Source organism: Lepisosteus oculatus, chromosome 7, assembly GCF_040954835.1.
Source record: "Lepisosteus oculatus isolate fLepOcu1 chromosome 7, fLepOcu1.hap2, whole genome shotgun sequence".
Lineage (NCBI taxonomy): Eukaryota > Metazoa > Chordata > Actinopteri > Semionotiformes > Lepisosteidae > Lepisosteus > Lepisosteus oculatus.
In genome coordinates this window covers 25062391-25079289 of record NC_090702.1, presented here as the reverse complement: position 1 = coordinate 25079289, position 16899 = coordinate 25062391, and the positions used below count along the sequence as shown (strand labels likewise).

Genomic DNA, 16899 nt, shown 5'->3' with positions numbered 1-16899 from the left:
TTTGTAGTGGTGAATAGAAACCTCATGTGCTTGCTTTGTACGCAACAAGTAGCTACTTTACAATGAGCGACAACTGGTGACATTATTTCTTTCTTTATATCACTGATAATTTGCAAATCTCAATATTCCTTCAAACTTGGCTTTTAATAATTCTGTTGAAAACTGAAATCTTAAGTTATCATCACAGGGACTGTGCTAGAGTTATCAACCCTTAAGTAATTACGAATTTGATTATTGAGTATTTTGATAATTTATCTACACACATTTTTATAATGTAAAAGAACAACTAATAGGTTTATTCCATGCTGAAAAAAAGAAGAAAGAGAACACAACGTTTCGGCCGTGGAGCCTTCTTTAGGTGTGGCTCCTGAAGGTTGACACCTGAAGAAGGCTCCACGGCCCGAAACGTTGTGTTCTCTTTCTTCTTTTTTTCAGCATGGAATAAACCTATTACTTGTTCCTTTGCAGCCTACGCATGCTGAGGCAGCTACCCACCTGAACTTTTTATAATGTATACATATAATTAATGTATTTATTTATGATATGTATAAGCTCACTTGAAGTACACTGAAATCAAATCCAGCCTGACATACCAAATGGGTATGACCCCCCGGGTGCAGAGTACAGGACACGCGGAGAGGGTAAGCAGCTAGGACAGCCCAGTGGAGGACCTGGTGGAAGAGTTCTGGGCTGAAAGAATGAAGGACCAAGTTCACAAGACGACAGAAGGGAATGGGAGCGAGTCTCCGAGAGAGACTGAGAAAGGCCAGTTGTTCAGGCCAGTAGAGCGATTTGATTTTGCACAGCTGGCAAAGCAGGTCCCAAAGTACGGAAATGAAGTGTTTAGCAAGAGCTCAAACGCGGAGTAATGCTTTTGAGTTTTGAGTTCTGTTTTGTCCTTTAAGAGACACTGCCTTCATTCCAGAATGAGCAGAAAGACCTGGAGGCGTCACAACAAAATATACGATGTCCTATTATACTTACTGTAATATAGAAATGTCAGGGAATCTGACAATTATATGTTTCTGTTGCCCCATAATAATATGTTTAAAGTCATCTGTAAGGGAAGCATGAAAACCACGACGGAACAGAAGCAAAAGTTTGACAACTTAGCAATAGATGTATAGTTGCTGACTTGTGAAGAAGTACTGTAGTATGACAATAACCAATGTGTACCTGTTGATAAATAAAATACTGTTAGTATTTACTCCCATCACGTTCCTATTTTCAGCAAATGTTTAAACAATTGATGTTAGATCTTCATCAGAATTTATGACATCAGCATCTACATAAAAGATGAGATATCCTATTTTAAAGGCGGATAAAATTATTTTTTATTGGTCAAATACGGACTAATAAATCATGTTCCCTACTCTGTCAGAGCCCAGCAGCAGTTCACCAATCACAATACTGCACTATGGGAACCAATCTGAATGCAAGGCCCAAGTACCAAAATAAGAGTATAGACACTATATCGCTATATAAATAAAATGATTTTTTCTTAACTGTTACAAGACGACATAGAACTTTTAAGGTCTGTAGCATGTTGTCCAAAAAATGAACCCACAACTCCAATTGTCCTTATCCAGCTCTGAATATATTATCTAAAATGCAGCATTGATTTAGAAATAGTAAATTAACTTCTTCATACAGGTATTATTCATTTTTAATTCATATCTGATCATTTAAACTTTTATCTCTTTCAAAGTCTTAAAGTAGACTAGGAACAGCAATCACAAACAAATCACTATTAATTTCAAACATTTGCAATTTGCAAAAGCAAGAATATTATATAAGGATTTCAAGAAGATACAGAGAGGTGAGTAAAGCATGTGATTATAAAGGTTTTCCTTGTAATTAGAAGTCTGTGGAGGTGTTCAGAGAATACCGTGGATATGGGTTCGTTACAGGCAGGTGACTGAAACCTATGTTATTTTCAAATAGTCAGAAAGTGCAATGTTTGTTTACTTTATTGTAACCCTGGAACTCTTAAACAATGCACCTTTAAAAACTCCCTCCATGCCTCCTTGCCCCATCTTCCAAACTTAATGAGAACCCTGTAGACTGGCAACCAAAACCCTGCATCTTGTCAACACAGAAGAAATCCAATCTAATGCAGTTTATCTTAAAGTCAACTTATTAATGTTGGTCCAGTTGAATGGCCTGCAGGCCCTGGAAGTTGTCGACTAGAAGCAGACACTGTGTTATTAAACTACCCTTCACACAGACAACACCTGTAAGGTACTTATTAAAAAGACAGCGCAACTGATTTTTTGGGACTGGTTTTCCAAAATCTTGATATTTCCTTCTGTGCCCCCAGCTGCCATCTACAGTAGAGCCTAAAACGTAACAAAACTCTTTTTCATGTTTCATTTTGTTCTTGAACTTTTTGTGTTTCACCCTGGTTTGCTACAGCTGCAAAGAACACAGATCCATGTAAAAAGAATAGTCATTAATGGAAAAAATTCAGAAAAACTATTGAAAGAAATAATGCATCAGAAAAAAAATCACATGAAAGGTTAAATATTTTCTCGTGCACATACATGTTTCTTATATAGCAGTACTGTGCAAAATTATTAAATATGTTGTCGACTAGAAGCAGACTAGACTTTCTTAAAGACAATTAAAAGATACAAAATATGTTAAGAGCACCAGCTCAACTCAAACTCTACTTGTGGCTTCTAATATTACAATAACGTTGACTGTTATTAATACTACTTTGCGGAAGCTCGTGATTTAGATATGTATTTAGTTATCTTTAATTCACACTGATCAGAATATTCAAAATCCCTATTACGTGTAAAGTATAAAAATTCATATCAATGACATTATTAGGGGCTGTAGCACCTAATCCATCGCATTAACCAACCAAATATAATTGACTTGTCAGGTGACATTTCATTAACATCATTTGCTCCTCACTTCATAAAGCTAATTATAGGGAACGGTAATAGGACCACTGCTCTTCCTACTCTATATTATATTATTAATAATAATCAATAATTTAGATTCTACTATAATTAGTAAACTAGTCAAGTTTGCAGAGAATTCCAAAACAGAAAGATCAGCAAATATTGCATAAGTGGCAAAAGATACTGAATATGACACAGACAAAAAGCAAGTCTAGGCAAACACCTGGTAGATGACATTTATTGTAGAGAAGTGCTGAATAATAAACACAGAAACTATAAAAAAAAACGATGGGAAATTCTGAGCTTGAAGAAGCTACTGTACTTACGAAAAAGATGTGGGTGTTTATAATGACATCGTTTTCATCTTGTACACAAAATGGGAATGCTATATAGTTTAAAGTACAGAATTTAAATCAAGCAATGTCCTCACAGTTGTACAAGAAAGAGTTCATTCAAAATTTGTATGATTTGTTACTGAAAACATAACTTTTATCAAGATTAACTGTTATCATAAAACAAAAAAGGTAAAATCTCAGTAGAATCGTTACTACATAAAGAAGGAAGCCAAAGGACTTGAGCACTGAATATCACAAGAAACGCATCACTGTCCATATACGTTAAGAACAAAGTATATGATTTTTTTAATATGGATTTTAAATCACTTTGATTTTTCAACACTGTAAATCACAGTGATTTGGTGAAAATCAAGAAAACCACAGGAAGTAACTTTTGCGGAACTATCTGGGGTGCTCACTGCCAGCAGTTTCTAACCTGACAAAACTTTACAGCCATATTAACTCTGTTAAGGACAATTCACAATGTGGGAGGTCATGAGTCACAACACCAAGACAGATGAGGAGGCCAAAGCGTGAGAGTCTCTTGTCCAGGCAGAAGTAGCTAGTCTTTACAGAATTCCAATTGCAGTGATTGATTGAGCACCTGGCTGCAAGGGGCTACACTGATTAAGGAGTGGGACCTCACTTGCTACCCTTCCTACGGGCGTCATTTCGTAGTGCTACAAATGCAGCAACAGCTTTCTTGCGAGATGAGAATGTGATAGTTATACCGCGGCTGCTCTTTTTGCCAGAATTGAGCCCTGCTGAACATCTGTGCGATGAGATGGAATGAAATGTGGTTTCAAAGGCCCAGAGACCAGTGCAGAGGCACTGGTTTTGTTTGAGGACAATGTTTGTCCACAGATGAACAGTACATCAGCATTGGCTACTAGACTGAGACTTTCATGCTAGACCCCCGTGGATGACAAATGTAAACCAGCACGTGCATTCACGTCAGCACCCCACCTTCAAAAAGATTATGTGCTTGATAACTGTCGATGCAATTAGAAGTGATGCTTCTTTTGATGCACACACTTACAGGGCATGAAAATAGGAAAAAGGTTGTCAAGAAAATGATTTTGCTCAGTATTTTAATGGTAAGACATACATTTCCTAAGTGGTGCTTGATCTAGAATTACTGTCCAGGCATTATATTGCCAGCAGTCATATCACCCTGCAACTCACAACTGGCAACCCACTGAAGCTAAGCAGGTGTGAGCCTAATCAGTACCTGGATGAGAGACCTCCTGGGAAAAACTAAGGTTGCTGCTGGAAATGTTGTTAGTGGGGCCAGCAGGGGGCACTCACCCTGCGGTCCATGTGGGTCCTAATGCCCCAGTATAGTGACGGGGACACTATACTGTAAACAGGCACTGTCCTTCGATGAGACATAAAACCAGGGTCCTGACTCTCTGTGGTCATTAAAAATCCCAGGGTGTTTCTCGAAAAAGAGTAGGGGTGTAACCCCGGCGTCCTAGCCAAATTTCCCATTGGCCCTTACCAATCATGGCCTGCTAATAATCCCCATCTATGAATTGGCTTCATTACTCTGCTCTCCTCCCCACTGATAGCTGATCAGTGAGCGTTCTGGCGCACTATGGCTGCCATTGCATCATCCATGTGGATGCTGCACATTGGTGGTGGTGGAGGGGTGTCCCCATTACCTGTAAAGCGCTTTGAGGGGAGTGTCCAGAAAAGCTCTATATAAGTGTAAGCAATTATTATTATTATTATTATTCAGATGTTTTATACACCTGTTCGCTGCACACCTTTCACTATGACAATACATTACTGTGGCCATATCACGCTGGTCCGATGCAAACATGCAGAATGCAGAATTACACGCCGAAATGTGAACGTGTAACATCAGACCATTCTTCCTTCTTCTTCTTAGTGTGATGAGTGCAGCTCTGCCCCAGCCAGGATTGAATCACTGCTGCTCACAGGCAACTTCGGCTTCTGAGCCCCACTGCGCCACTTCTCAGACAGTGAAGATCTCCACCACACCAGACCAGATCTCTCGTCACTGGAGAATTCAGAGCAATCCAGCTTCCAAGGCAATTATGTCTCCTTCTTTATCAGGCTCAGTGCCACTGCCCTGTTACGGAAACCTGGTCACCCATCATGGCACCAGTTAAATATCTTTGGGGCAGACACTACCATTTCATCTGCTACCACAGAACGTCTGCAACTTAAGTCATGAGTGGAACAGGATATCCGAAGCATTCAATAAGTGAATCAATTTGGCCGCACTAAATGACCAGTATTGCCAATAAAAGGCGTCTCAGAATGTACCGATTTCTGAGAACTAGCTTCTGTACTATAAGCTTATCCTGTTAAACCTGTATCAGCTTTTATCAACATTTTCTGGAAAATTAAGTTTGAAAATAGGCTTTACAGCAATCACAATTCTGTTGTGCAACAGCCTTACTAACTGAAAAACACAATGTGAGTTATGAGAGCTAGCATTCACGTGTCCATACATCATATAGACTATGTATATTACAGTAAATTCCCTCATCCCAGCACTGACTCAGCACTATATTCAACTCCCAGCTTCTGTCACCACAATCCCAATTTCCCACTGCTTAGAGGCATCCTCTGCACTCTCTCCTTATTAGTGTCATCTTTAATGTAGTAGCAAGGCTGAACTGCAAGTTGGCACCAAGAGTTTAACTGCAATTAACCCCTGCTCTATCCCCAGGGAGCTGTACATCAGCAACTTGCCAAAACACTGTAAACAAGTCAGTCTGATCAATGCAGAGATGGGTGGCTAAAGAGTGGCTTTCTTGCACAAAGGAAAATACATATATTAAACACAGGAGTCCTCCAAAACTGCTTAGCTGGTAAGTGTGCCTTCTAATACTTTTTATTCTATCTTACTGGAAGCAGAAGAGCACAGAGGCTGCTTTAATATGTTTATAACATTGTTTGGGGAAAATGCCTTGGTCCCTTGATCTTGTCCGTTTGATTTTAGAAGTTGTAACATTTTGTGCTGTGCACGTACAAGATGTTACTCTAGTTTGTTAGGGGTGTGCAATGCAAAGCTATAGTCTCATAGCTATAAACAAAGCTAAAAAAATATTTTTATTTTGTTGATATTTAATACACAGTTTAACCTGTGTTTATCTTACAAAAGTAAGAATGTTGTAACAGGAAATATCATACTCTTAAGATCCGTATCGTTCTTAAACAGATTTCAGCCATAATACTTAGCAGAAGAAGTGACAAGATAAGCAAGAAGACATTTTTTTCTAAAAAAATATTTTAACAACTTTTTTCACAGTGCATTAAACATGTTGTAAACTATATTAAGTAGTATTAGCATAGAAGAGCCAGACATTGTACTTGTACTGTAATAGAAACAATTAAAATAAATCGTCAGAACCTAATGGTATTCTTAATAATACCATTACTATATTGATGTATTAATTTAATTCCAATAATTAAACTATGTTATATGAAGATTATCATTCAAAACAGGAGAAACTGATGTAGTAGCCATCCAAAAAAACCTTGACAAAACCAAACCAAGTAATTACAGACTAATATCTTAATTCTATTACATGTAAGTGTGTGAAAATAATAATTATAACTAGAGGATAGTCTGTACGGAAACTGGAATCTAGTGTATAGTCTGTATGCATATTAGAACATATAAAGAATGAAGGCTTTGCTTAACTAACCTTACTTGAATTCATATACATTTTTACGTGAATTTTAGGATATACTGTATAGTTACAAGTGAATAATTTAAATCTAGGCCCGTTATGTAAAATATTGTACAGTGTAATAGATTGCATTCAGAATGTTGTGAACAATTTTAACCACTGTATTAAATACATCAACACAATATTGCTGTGCAAAGGAACGTTCTTCTTTGACAGGATAAAATTACTAAATCTTTTTGAGATTGACCTGATTTCATTTGCTAAATCTTAAAAAGGCACTGACAATATAAACTCACTGGACGTCTTAAAGAACACTGAATTAAAAACCAGATTACACCAATGGAAACAAAGGGGAAGTGCACTGAGAACTAAGGATGGACTTTCACAAAGGCTTGTGGGAGTCTGTTAACGGAAGCCATTATCCTTGCTTCTTTCAAGAAAGTTCTCCCCGTTTGATTAGCTAATAAAAAACAAACAAGTGAGATGGTAAAAAAGGTCTCCTCTCTTTTGCAAACATTCACATTCTTTCTCCCTAACCTAGATAAAAGCATTGTGTCAGTCTTCACAAGCAAAGCTCCTTCCTACACAGCTGTCCAATCCTCAAGACTCAGCCTGTGGAACTGCTCTCTGGGACTGCTGGCTCACTCTTGTCATTTACAAAACTTCTGCACTTCTCTGCCTGTGTTAGACAGCATTCCACTTTTCAAGCTCATCACTCAAATTCACTGCCAGCTACGGTAGCCAGAAATCATTCTGACTCAACAGCTGCGGCGACGTCGAGTAAAATTATTTCGCTGGTGATTCGAAGGATGTAAATACCCATTACAATACTGCATTAATTAGCAATAATTTGGCACAACTGACAGACTATTCTCAGAGCAAGGCCCAGACTTAATGAGGACTGAGGCTGTTGTGGAAGAGAAAGACAGGTTGAGGTATGTGCCCAGCTGCGTCACACCTGACCTGTTAAGAGTGAGACTAGGTCAGCTCAGTTCACTCATTTACTTTCATTTATTTATTTATTTTTGTGGTGAGAAGAGATGATAACAGAGATAAAATTGTTTGTGTTCTGTAATCTAGGCCAATTGAGTTCATCAATGATCAAATAATCTTAACCCCCCAAATGGGAAAACTTTTGCCAAGAATATACCCGAGCAGTTGATATAATTAGAGCTACTCAGGTTCTTTATTGTCTGGCACAGCTTAGGAGAAAACAGTAATAAATCAGACACAGTGCCTTAAACAAATATTTATTAACAATGACAATTACATACTAAGTAAACAAACATACAATATACAAGTTACCTTATTTACAAAGGCATCCCAGAGACCTATGTCCTTACCAACCAAAAAAGCCCCAGACTGCTACAAAGCATTCACAGCTACACCTACACAGGCCTAGAGAGGGGGAAACCTACCTTCTAAACTGAACAGAATATGACCTACAGTTTTAAATATTTCTATCTATAAAACTGGTTTCTATAAAGTGAATGGGAAAATGCATTCTAAAAATGCATTCACTAACCAGGAGAGGCCATTTTTAACCTAGGGATTCTCTACACAGGAAATCAGACATTCTTAAAAAGCAACATAATGACAAGCTCTCTTAACAAGGTTCAAATGCTTGACTTGAATCTGATCTTCACAGATATTCTGAACCTCTCACCTGGCACATGCTTTCTTCCTTCTCCTTCTTTATCCCCTGTCTGTCTCTCTACCTATTTTTGTATCTTCTGCTGCTCAACTGTTGATATCTAATTTACCCAGAACTTAATTAATCAAAGTAAAGTAGACTATGCCTCTGCTCAGCGTGTCCAACCAAAATAAACACTTCTGTTCCCTTCTTGCTTTGAAGCTCTTGAGAACTACAAATGAAGATGCTAGCTAAATGCTTGACTTTTGCCCCTAGATCCTTGAGAATAAAATGCTGTCACATGGGGTAATGATGATCACTCAGCAGTATTAAGTACAGATTAGCACTGACCTTGCTTTCTAAGGGAATAATTGCATCCAGCTCATGCCAGGAAAATGCTCCTCACAACATCATAGAACCGCCAGAACCCGTCATTGCTGGAACTAAGCACACTGAACTGTACAATTCTTTAGGTCGGAGCCAGGTGTGCACTTATCCTTCTGCCGAGTACATGATGATGCATTTGACCATGTCTCATTTCTCTACTGCTTGGCAGTTCATGGCCTGTGCTCCCTGCCCCCCTGGATCCACAACCATGCGTTGCCAGGTGTGATGACCAGCATGTGCACTGCAGATCGCCCCTGGCTTCCCACTCTGTGGAGCTCTTGACAAAACTGGGAACTTTTGCTCTAGATTGAAGTCTGCAGTCACCTGTTTTGCCTTGCACTTTAATGCATAGATATCACAGTGCTGGAGTACTTCTGTACATTGTTGCATTTTAACACATGTGGCACACCTCTGTGGAAGCCCTTACTTTCTGTCTGCTACCTTAGCTGATGGAATGATTGGATTTATAGAATCATCAACTATAAAAGGATAAACATTACATTTCTAAAGCCATCAATGACACAAAAGATATTACATTTACAAAATGGAAAAGTGTTGACCCTTCTTTTTCTCAGACTTCAACGGCCAAGTTAATCATGCATATGCAAATATAGAATTCTCTTTTTGAGTTGATAATGTAAACCTATTATAGAAATTGATTAAATACACATTGTTTTAACATTTATTCTTAGTCAAAACTGCTAATGCAACTATAAAAAAAATGTATGTAAATATAGATCCTGATGAGACTTTAAAGGAAAGGGATATAAATTAAAAGAAATATTTTTTTTCAAAATCAATTAAATGCCATCCAGACAGAAGGTACTTAAAGGAATAATGGGTTTTATAACTTTCATATCAGAAAACAGGATGGTGAGTTCTGTTGCAGAATTTAAACATTTTAAATTCTTTGCCCTTTGTATGTCTTTGCCCTACTGTGTGTATTGCATTTTCCCGAAGCTTTTGGGAATACTTACAGGAAACGAATCACAGAATAAAATTACCAGACACCCCAGTCACTTTTTTCCTAGGAAACCAAATTTAAACAAAAAAGAAAAACCATCTTTTAAGTATGTGGAGGTAAACATCAAGGCAAAATAAGAAAAAACAAACATGATTTAATTTAATATGTAAATGTTTTTCTTTTGTACATATAACATATAACAACCAGGACACCAGTTCGGTATGTGATAGCCTGCACTATAACTACAAAAAGGCCAATATTTAATTTACGTTATTGACACAATAGTGGATAACAGGCTTTGCTGAAAACCAGATGCATAATATTGCTACTAATTGAATCCTGGCACCAAGTTCAACTTCAAAGAGGCAGCTGGGGAAGAGCTATTTCAATTTTAATTATGTAAGCCACTTATTCATCTTTTGACTTTGTCTTTATGAAACACTTCTTTCCATTTCAAAGAAGTGAATACAAAGGTGTAGAGAGGGTACAAGCTGCTGGAGAAGCTGTTATTGTCTCAACTGATAATCTGAAATCCACTACAGCTCTCCAGTAAAAACGTGATACACTTATCAGAGAGACCAAAGAGACTTTTATGGTGCTATCACATTCTGCCAAGATGCAGATTATTTACTAATTAATTTAAAGTGCATTTTCTTCCTAATCAATTCTCGGGTCATACGTCTGGTTTTTATGTGTTGCCATTCAGACAAGAGCAAATCCATTGAAGGATTCAAGGACTGAATGAATCTGACTTCTTATTTTTTACCTTTGAACAGCTGAATGATATCCAAAAGAGTAGAGCATAGAATTTCAGGCAGTGACACCTCTGAAGCAGAACATGTTCACTTTCATCAAGTATATATCATATATCCACCATACTACTGTGCAACAGCTATCTGTTAAACGACTACTTACTATCTGATAAATGGCCGTTTAATAGATAAGGTCATAAGGACCAGAAGAACCTACAATTTGTCTCCTTTTACAGCACTAATTGTGGTGATTCTAAAGTAAAATAAATTTGATTACACCGTTATGTACCTGAGCAATTGTTCTTCACAAGCAAGTCACCAGGCTTTTGACTGGTAGTTTTCCCCCTGTGTTGCATTGGTTCATTCCAGGTCAATACAGTGATTTCATCACACATGAGAAGACATGGCTAAATACCGCACTAAAATGCTCTCATCCACTGTTAATATTCCCAAGAGCAACTTTTGTTCTGTATTCCACTTTATGCACTTCAGACCTCCACTGGGCTTTCAAAAGCTTTCTGAGAACATTACGAATACACTTAAAACATAAGTATTACCCTGATACATTTGCTTATAAACATTACAAATATAGATTAATGTTGCCTTTATTAGAATACATGCAGGTTGTTTAATCTTTTTAATTTCACTACCTAGTGCAGACACTCCATGGGGAATACTACAGCCATAAAGGATATTTTTTTTAAAGTTCTGAACTTACCCACCATCTTTTTTCACATTTTAATTCTCTTCTTCACTTAATCCATTTGATTATATCATTGTAAACATGAAGTGAAAGGTATAAAGTATTTTGCAAAGCTTTATCATCCTTATCTCAAAGTTCAGCAAATTATAGGGATCTACCACACAGATCTTTCAGAACAGCAAATTAGATCAAAACTTCTATTAACAGATGAAAGGGCCATACTTAGTCTTTTCTCAAGTGATGCGAGATTCCTTGTCCCTGGCATAGTTCTGTTTACAAAAACAAACATACTGCCTCAGATTATATTAATAAAAGTGCTGCCCATGGACTGCCATTATTGTTTATATTGTGGCTTCTTCAGAATGTAAATCGCAGGTTTGCTTCGTCTACTGATACAGAGTTGATAACTTTGATAATGTTCCAAAAATAATACAGTGACTGTACGACAGGAGAAGACAACAGAACAGGAGAGCCCTGCTTCCACTTAGTTCTAGGAGATCACTAAGAATCACAGCTCTTGGACTTTGTCTTATCCAGTTCTTCAGAAGCACGAAAGTATTTGTGCAAGACCAATGGATTCACGGATTTATTGTGCTCAAGCTATGAGGGCTTCTTTTGGAAAGACAAAACATGAGGAAAAACACCCACAGGGAGAAAATTACGTTTCCACGTACTGTTAAAAGACGCTAAAAAAGATGTATGTTCTTTAAGATTGGACTAATCATTAACAGTCTCAAATGCTGCAAGTGTTCAAGGCAGGAAAACAAAACACTTGCTTATATGCATGACCCGAGGGGAAAAAAACACACTAGGCCTATACCAAATAAGAAAATCAACCACAGTTTCAGTTTGCTACATGTGGCAGTTGCACCTCCAGTCCCTAATCAGGATTTTGTCAAGGTCACCACTGGATTTAGAGCCCAGAAAAGCGGACTCCCAATGTAGGGCAATTCAACACTATCTATCCCCAGGGAATGAAGTAGGCCTTGCCTTTTGTAACAGCGTCAGTACCAAATGAGCCCTGTTACACGTGATGCATGAACTTTTACCAGAACTATTACCAAATTGTATTTTTCTTTAAAACATATTAAAATTCTACATTAACAAACATACAGTATTGACATAATGGAGAATTTGACTAAAAATGTAGATTCAATCTTAACCTTTCATTCTAAAAAATACAAGACAAGCAACAGTTCCCTTTCAGACTGAAAATGCTGTTATACTAATTCATTTATAATTACAATTATTTGTCCTTCTAACTATTGACCTCCAAACCACAAGACAAATAAAGCCTTGTGATAGCTTCTGAGCACTCTGAGGTGTTAAATTAATTCTTGGATTCTTATCCTTACAAACAGTTTGTGTTCATTTAATATCTGCATGCTTTAAGCGCTGCATTTAAAAGGAGGTTTTTTGCCACTCGCCAGAAATTTACATCAGTGACTTAAATTTAATACTGTGAATTGAGAAGATGAATCTATACATGTCTTAACTGAAAGAACACGTTTTATTATGTATTGTTTTGTTTTACTACATTGTGACTGACAGCACCTTCAGTGGAAACTACCGAATCAATAATCTCACTTCAATTTTTACGCATAAAGTATAAAAAATGTTGTTTTGCAACTGAAGACCTGGGACTTATCATAACAGAGTGAACATAACCTGCACCATATGTTACACTAATCTTCAAGCAATGTTTCCTAAATCTACTAAGTTTTTTTCTACATTTATCATGCCTTCCTTTAATAGGTTTTATAGACCTGACTGCAGTTATCACAGCCATGACTTGAGACAGAAAAGCACCTTGTGGCTACTTTCAAAATCCGCCACTTCATCAAAATGGAAATGCAGGCTGCCAGATGTCTTGTGGGTACGGAATTATTTTAATTAAACATCAGGGTAATTAGTAGCAATGTTATACTGAAGGTATCACTTTATACAGAACTGTGGTTCTCCAGCTGGAGTCCAGGGACCCCTTAAGCCCAGGGACATTTTTGAAAAGCCTAGAACCTTTTCAGCCAAGCATTAAAATCAAACGTATGATAACTTTTTATTATCGTTATCTCTGATTGAAATGCCCATAGCTGCTCTATTAGCTACATTCCATAATAAATTAACTATCCTTGTCCTTTTTTATCCTTGCTTTAGAAACAGATTTGTTCCATACCCTTACAAAAAGATGAGGATTTAACACATAAAACTAAACCGACTGTTATAAAGAATAGCAAATTATGAATAATCTGCTTTGATATAATCCCCTACTCAGGAATTCATATGCATAAATCTCGAGCTCTTAAACCAATTAACTGAACTATGAAATAAAATGAACAAAGGACACTGCTACTACAACCTATTAAGAGGAAACGTGTTTGGGATAAACACCATATAAGTGTTTCCTCTTCTCCGTTTATTTTTTTTTCATTCAAATAACGTGGCATAATTCCATTTTAATTGGAATTACTAGAAGTTTGAACTGACGTCAGTCAGGATGCGACCAAAATTTCGTATTTCCCTGCTGTTTAATTTACTTATCGTTTTGAAATCAATATCAATCTCATAGCGTTGCCTCCAGAACTAAAGATCAAATTATACATTAAAAAACAGCCTGGCTAGGATCGGCCTCTAGATTTATGAATGTGGCCACTGCAAAAAACAATTTTAACTTTACATCTAACTTTTAAAACGTGATTTATAGAACCTAAAACAAATCTGCAGGCATATCTGTATTTAATGTCGAAGGGTGGTGCACAGTTAAAAAAAACTGTCTTAGCAAAGCACCTGCTAAAATCGTCAATTTCATAAAAGCTATAAATTATTATTTTAAAGTTATCATCCTAAAATTAATAACGCTAGTGTATTTTAGAGTTTACTCCATTTGGAACTTTGTGACAAAGACTTTAATATTTAAAATGGACCTCAGAACTAATAAAGTAAAACGACAATGTCGTGTTTGCTACCAAACCTAATGTTTTATTCCCATTAGAAATAAAACTTTAGAGTGATTGTAAATATAAATAATTTGGAAGTATGGTAACAAGCCCTTAATCTTTAAACATCCGTGTTGCACGTCCTCAGAAAATACTACCAATGCTATCGCAGGAAACCCAGACAAACATAGCTGATAATGGCAAAGATGAGCACGATCCATGTTTTTTTTTTATTTCTGGAACGTTAATTGTATTTGCTGGTGTGCTGATTTAAAAAATATATATATTGGAACTTACCGCAAGATTATTTTGGCAGTTACCAAATTGAATCCAGGCGCTCGTTTCTGAACGGGTGCTCTTCCGGGTCAGCCCAGAACACAATTGGCTCTTTGCGGGCTCCCCCGGGGAAGCACAACTCTGAGATCCGCCCAGGACTCGCGTTGTTTAAGGCCAAAGCGAGGGGCTGCTAAGCGTTTTAGACACGCTTCTTTTGCGTAATTCGAGGGATACGGATTTGTGCATTTTTTTCCCTGCTGTTTGCGCTCTTTTCTCTATGTCGCCTGACAAATGAATGTGATTTACGCCGTTTGCACAAAGACGTTTTTTAAATGTTAGAAATTCGTGGATTATACAATGTCGCGAGTAGTAACAGTTTGTGCATCAGAACTTTATTTTCTTAGCAATGTGTTATTCTTTCAGCTTTCTCCCTTTGTTTAAAACACTCTGGGCAAAATACAAACTTTGTAAATGATGTACAGGGTCAGGAATTGAATTGCTTAGTTCTGCCATCACTAGATCCGAATGAAACTGATTCGTGTGCAATAAAATGTAGTACAAATAAATGTTATATTGCCGATACCTATAAAGTTAACTGTGGTAGATGTTTATGTAATACACAAAGGAAATAATTAGGAATACAGAGGGTGGGCCAGAGTTCCAATACTGTACTGTTTCTGTTTTACTTTTGGAACTGTAATTATGTTTTTTTTCTGTCTGATATGGACAGATTTGATATTTAATCAAACACTTTTACTCCAACTCTTTTTTTACACAAATTTACCACTGTATCACTAGAAAAATAGTATTGTTTATCATGGTGACTAAATATTGACCTTAACAAGAGTCTTGCTCAGTCAAGAATAATAACATTTTAGTGGTAATAATATTATTATTACATTATCACATGGTAAATATAGAATCAGGTAGTGATATTGTTGATAATTTGTGCTGAGGATCCATACTTACAGAGAGTATAATAATTGCTGTGCTAATTTCTGGAGTTGCAATTAAGTTCCTGCAATATGTCCATGTTTTTCATCTAATTATTTAAAAATGCATACTTTTCCTTTTACAAACTTGTGCCAAGTTGTAATATATATTATGCATACAAAGAGTTCTGAATAAATGTGAGTTCATTATGTTGTCTATTGTTGTATTGCCTTTTTTAATATTAGGTTGGCTGAACTTTCACTTCTAATAACATTGATTTAAAAAATGCCAATATGTAGAAATTAGAAAGTATGTTTAAAGCTGTGAGCTCATTGTGAAGTACCTCAGGAATCACTTTTTGATTTTTTTTCTGTTCAAACTGTACTGTATATTCAGCATCAGGGAATAAACTTTTATTTATATTTTTAATTAAAATCTTTCTTCATAATAATTATATGTTATACTTGCAGTAGGCTATTCTGATCTGTGCACACTAAACCATCGTGTTTCTTAATACATCACAGGCAATGCAGTCAATGAGGTACATGCCTCACGTCTTACTGATGCTGAACCTGCAGTATGGGAGAGCATTGTCTGTGTTGTGTTCAAAACAAAAGCCTGCAAGTGCCCAGGTGATACTGTATCACTGAGAGTCTAGAGAGCAGAGTATAAGTAATAGGAATCCTACACTGAGCAGGACTCAGCCAGTTGAGGAATTATGATCACAGATGGTTCCTGACCTATTCCAGGCTCCAGCCAGTGATTATAGAGCTGAACCTGTACTTAGCTCAAAACAATTTTATTGGGAGAGCCACTCTGGGGTCTTCTATATTTGAATATGTTTAAATTAAAAATAGTGCTGAGTAAAATTTCTGAGGTATGTAATGATAAAAAGTCCTAGTGCAAGGGTTCCCTTCCTTATGACTGCAGCCATATCACCCTGCAACTCACAACTGGCAGCCCACTGAAGCTAAGCAGGTGTGAGCCTAGTCATTACCTGGATGGGAGACCTCCTGGGAAAAACCAAGGTTGCTGCTGGAAGAGGTGTTAGTGGGGCCAGCAGGGGGCGCTCACCCTGTGATCTGTGTGGGTCCTAATGCCCCAGTATAGTGATGGGGACACTATACTGTAAACGGGTGCTGTCCTTCGGATGAGACGTAAAACCGAGGTCCTGACTCTCTGGTCATTAAAAATCCCAGGACATTTTTCAAAAAGAGTAGGAGTGTAACCCCTGGCCAAATTTCCCTTACCTTACCAACCATGGCCTCCTAATAATCCCCCTTTATGAATTGGCTACATTACTCTGCTCTCCTCCCCACTGATGTGATAGCTGATGTGTGGTGAGCACTATGGCTGCCGTCACATCATCCAGGCGGATTCTGCACATTGGTGGTGGTGGA

The 16899-nt window shown here is 37.3% G+C and overlaps 1 protein-coding gene across 1 annotated transcript in view; it reads right to left on the bottom strand.

Annotated features, from left to right (window-relative positions):
- The window catches only part of arhgef39 (Rho guanine nucleotide exchange factor (GEF) 39), an 82464-nt gene extending 67768 nt beyond the window's left edge, over nt 1-14696 (bottom strand). The window contains exon 1 of the mRNA XM_015352930.2: nt 14588-14696. The gene's annotated coding sequence lies outside the window, so the exon portion shown is untranslated. The remainder of the gene's footprint in view (nt 1-14587) is intronic.
- Between the last annotated feature and the right edge of the window lie 2203 nt (nt 14697-16899).